Genomic DNA, 5,405 nt, shown 5'->3' with positions numbered 1-5,405 from the left:
ATAAAAATAATAGTGTTACATCTCTGACTCTGTGCATTTATTACAGCATAACAGTTTCATTTTAATTACTGGTGATAAATACTTCATGCTCTACTAATAAACATTGTGCAGTATATCTTAAAAAATGTAATAAAATCTTCATTGGGTGAGAATTCACTACAGTTCTTGGCCTCTAAATCTGTGTTGAAAAGAAGGATAAAACTGCCATCTTTCCTGGTGAGAATTATTGGGAAGACTGATAAGGAAGTGAAACTTAGTAAGGTCCTGAAATAATTACAGGTGTCAGGAGGAAACTGGGAAAACACATCTGCACACTAATGGAGCACTAATATTAGGTCAGATCAGTGCTTTTTTTCTTTTTTTAATAAAGCATTAAACACAATGCTTAAGAGATACATGAAAAAGTTAAAGAAGCAGCTACTTTAGAAATAAAACCATCTTAGTGCATGGCTACATTTAAAAATGTATTGTTGAATAGATAAGTTAGTCATGAACTTGTACTTGGGGAGCTTTGACCTATTGTTCTCAGAAAAGTTGGCAAAATTGGGCCATACTACATTAACTAAGAAAATATTTAGGTTCTAGTCTTCATTCTTGCTGATTCTGGGGATATTCATGGGAGTGAACAAGAAATTCCTTCTTATTCCTTTTTTGAAATTTTCTTACTCTTGTCTTTTTCCTAGCTCATACTGGGAGAAATCAAAATAGGAAGCTTTTCGTGTGTGTTTTTTTTTTCCTGATTAACAAACGAATACATACTCACTGTGAAAAAAATTATACAACATAAAAAATAAAGGAAAAAAATCACTAAAAGTCCCACTACCCAAATATTATTTCTGCTAGCATTTGATAAACATCATCCCAGGCAGCTGAGTTTCTTTTCTTAAAAGACATGAAATTTTATACAAGGGAAATGTTTGTTTTGACCATATTTTGAGGTTCAAATGTATAGATCCACATATTTGATATTCTGTTGTAGAGATTGGAGGGCTTCCCTGGTGGCTCAGACGGTAAAGCGTCTGCCTACAGTGCGGGAGACCCGGGTTCAGTCCCTGGGTAGAGATTGGAGTTGTTGTTTTGTTGTTTAGTCGCTAAGTTGTGTCCGATTCTCTGTGACCCCACAGACTGTAGCCCTCGAGGCTCCTCTGTCCATGAGATTTTCCCAGGCAAGAATACTGGAGTGGGTTGCCATGCCCTCCTCCAGGGGATCTTCCTGGATGGAAACTGCATCTCCTGGGTCTCCTGCATTGGCAGGCGGGTTCTTCACCACTAGCGCCAGAGATTATTTTAATTTATGATGATTTTAATTTATTATCTTAACATTTGAATTTTTAAAAATTATGAGAAAGATACATACTTCCAAATTTTTTTTTTCTTGAAATTGCAAAAGCGTGTAAAATTCTCATTTATTTTCTCTTTTCTCCAGTTAATGCCATCTCCCAAGGTGGTCCTAAAATATGATCTCCTCCAGAAATATTTATGAGAATATGTGTAGCTTTTATGTGTACATTTTTCTTCAGTTGGAATCATTTTATGTTCTATAATTTGCTTTTAAAAAATTTCATAATACACTGTGTACATTTTCCACATATATGTTACATTTATATAGATAAATTCTTTTTTAATTCTTTTTTATCTAATTCTTTTTTAACATTTGTATATGCAGTATGGATATACCATAGTTGATTACATTTATACCCCATAGATACATATTTAAATTACTTTAATTTTTAGATATGCTGTAGTGAACAGTCTTGCATGTTCATATTTATAATGTCTATTATCTCTTTTGTAGATTCCTAACAATGTTATTGCTAAATCAAAGGCATTCTTATTTAATATTGATTTATGCAGTTAACTCTTTCAGTTACATTTCACTTCAAGCCTGTACCAGTTGCTGATATTTCATTTTTATCTTTTCTAACTTTCTGGGTATAAATTTGTATGTCATTGTTATTTTTGTTTGCATTTCTTTTATTCATGAATTTTAAAACATTTTACAATGCTTATTTTTGGTCACGTGAAGTTCTTTCTTGATGTGCTTATTTGTGTCCTAATCTCATGTTTTATTGGAATGTTTATCTCTCATATTATTTTGTAAGAGCTTTTAAAATATTAAGGAAATTATTATTTTTCTGTGATAAATGTTGTAAATAATTTTCAATCTGTCAACTGCCTTTACATTTTGGGTGCTTAAAAAAAAAAACCATGCAGAAGTTCTAAAAGTATGATGCAATTAGGAACTCAAACCAGCTTTTTCCAGTCCACGGAAAAGTCTGACTTGATATGACACATTCTAGTGACACTCTCCCTTTTGCTTTGTGAGTAAGGAAAGAGAGGAAGGAGCACCCTTTCTGTGTCATCATTTTCAGTGTGGCTGGCTAATACATGGATGTAGCAAGTCGGAAAGGATATGTGATAAGATTTCTTGGTTGTTCTTGTTGCTGACGACACTATTGACTTCTTTCAGGTCAAGCTGGTTTGAATGAAAAGTGTGGTCTCCTTTTTTGGGGACTGAGGAATTGTTGTTAGGGCACTACTAGCTCAGCTGTGCTGTAACATTGAGTCCTGTTAGACTCCCATGCACCGTGGGGACACGGGAGCTCTATGCAGGGGTCCTTGCAAATGGTGCATGCTAGCGGGTGCTGAGCAGTGATGTAAAACCCTCATGTATGCATGTCTCTCTGCTCCTCGTGTTCCATTGTACTTCACTGACAAAACACAAGTTCAAAGATAAAATTATTACGAATTTTAAGATGGCAACAATGAAGCATAAAATCATCCTGAAGCCCTTTTGATCTGAGGTTCCTGTGTGACTGTTCAAGTCACAGCCCATGAAGCTGGCCCTTTGGGGACCCCATACTAATTTCTGCTGGAGTCAGTCTGGGCAGTGGTTTAGGGATCCAGGCTGCTGGGGAGAAGAAAGGGACTTTGACTCTGTCAGCTGCTGAGAAGAAAGACTGGAGATCCTTGGCATGGTCTCATATCTGCAAAGAATACTGCCCGATCTGCAACCCAACTCCTCCTCCCCAACATGCACACGTATTACCAACTGGCTAAGATATTTAATACAATGCACCATTGCTCATTTGAGCAGTGTCTGTAGGGGCAGTGAGGGGCGAGGGCAGCAGGTCATGAGCCCCAGCTTGTTCCCATAGGATAGTGCTGAACCCCATGCTCACTAGCCCAAAGAAAAAAGACAATTAGAGAATTTTGTCAGCACACCAGGAAAATAACCTTTCTTCCTGAAAACACACTGGCTTCCCGGCAGAGTGGCTGTCTTTCTCCTACCCTAGATACGACTGCATCCCAATGACTGGTGAGGGACCCTTTATACAAGTTTGTAAAATGCTTGAAGACGCGTCCAGAAAAAAAGACACCATGCAAGCAAGCATAAGGCACCATTATCACTTGCTTGAAAATATGTGTTTTGTTACCCAACATTCTCCCCTGGTGACACATAGATCAACATGGCTTATTATAAGCAAGGCCACGTGTGGCCTCTCATAGACCCATCACTGGCCCATAGAGGCTCCTAGTTTCAGTGACTTTCCAAATCAGAGCGAAACCATCCATAAAAGTGCCGAGAAGCAAGCACTAAGGCAAGGGGGATTTGAGCATTCGTTTTTTCCCTTACCAACAAGCGAAGACTCTTAATACCCTAATCCATCAGATCTCCCAGACAGAAGCCACAAATCTTTTTTGTTTTGTTCAGCATATTGGTGCAGTGACAAGCTGATATTACCCTCTGTCGAGAATCTCTCTTGTAACCTCACCAAGTCTCAACAAGTTCACAACAAGGGCTGCGGCAGATAATGGTGGAATGCAGGTGATTGTTTATTTATGGATTTACCTTGTTATATACCAGTCTATACCCAAGGCCTTTCAGCAGAACTTCGTAAAAAGTAATAGTAACTGACATTCATCACACACTGAGCTTCTCTTTCCATTTCCTGTTTCTTTAATAGATCCCTATAGAAGGTGCAGAAGAAAGCTCAGCCTATTGTCAGAGAGTCGTATTCCTTCTCTCTCTCCAAGCTCATCAAACATTCTTTGGTTGCTGCTTGCTAGAGTGAACTGTATTTTTGGAAGCATGACATAGGTCTTGTTTGTAGCCACCATTTTCCTTGACCTCACATCATTTTAATCCATTCCCAGCATTCACGATTCTCCTGAGAGTGTCTTATAAACCAGAGAGGGAGGCAAGGGGACATAGTAACACCTTCTTGCACTCAGCATCATTGCTCGGGAAATGTGTAAGTACTTACAGTATAAGCATCCTCTGTTTCTCGGATAAAAATAATGAAAAGTGCTTGGGTTTAGGATGATAAACTCTCTGTAAATTCTGATCAGGGTGGACAGATACATTTATGGGAAGAAAGTTTCTTTGTATAAATATCTCCAGCTCCTTTCCACTGGGGAGACTTAATCGTCTCTTTCTTCTCCTTCTCCGTGTCTTCCTCCTTTTTTTTCCTGTTTTCCTTTGAAAATATTCTGAAATATCTCACAATAGAAAAATACTTTGAAAATCGATGCTTTGATCCTTCAGTTTGCTTCCATGTGACAACAGAGCGGTCTTCGAAGTGCTAGGAGGTTCTCAAATACCAAGTCCCTTCCTTGGCTTTGGATATATTCAGGGTTCAGATTTACTCATTCCTTTCAAAATGGTCACGTGTGTGTGTGTGTGTGTGTGTGCTAAGTCACTTCAGTCCTATCTAACTCTTTGTGACCCCGTGGACTGTAGCCCGCCAGACTCCTCTGTCCATGGGATTCTCCAGGCAAGAATACTGCGGTGGGTTGCCGTGCCTTCCTCCATGCGATCTTCCCGACCCAGGGATCGAACCCACATCTCATGTCTCTTGCATTGGCAGGCAGATTCTTTACCACTAGTGCCGCCTGGGAAGTCCGTATGTGTGTGTATCCAGATATAAATGGAAAGGAAGGTGGAGCTGGAGTGGGGGGAGGGGAAGCTTATGGCTCAATCAAGTCTTCCGAGAAAACTACCTCTTCTTTCCCCTCTCCGCCTTTCAAACTGTTTTAAGGTTTCTCTTTGCATTTTCCATAATAACCTCAATGTGGCTCAATCATTACATTTGCCTTTTTTGTTTGTTTGTTTTGTAACTAAATGTGTTACCTGGCATTACCAGTGCAACAGACTGGTTCCAAATAGGAAAAGGAGTACGTCAAGGCTGTATATTGTCACCCTGCTTATTTAACTTATATGCAGAGTACATCATGAGAAACACTGGGCTGGAGGAATACCAGCTGGAACAAGATTGCCAGGAGAAATATCAATAACCTCAGATATGCAGATGACACCACCCTTATGGCAGAAAGTGAAGAAGAACTAAAGAGCCTCTTGATGAAAGTGAAAGAGGAGAGTGAGAAAGTTGGCTTAAAGCTCA

Source organism: Bison bison, unplaced genomic scaffold (assembly GCF_000754665.1).
Source record: "Bison bison bison isolate TAMUID 2011002044 unplaced genomic scaffold, Bison_UMD1.0 scf7180017864517, whole genome shotgun sequence".
NCBI lineage: Eukaryota > Metazoa > Chordata > Mammalia > Artiodactyla > Bovidae > Bison > Bison bison.
Note: the sequence above shows the minus strand (reverse complement) of the source record.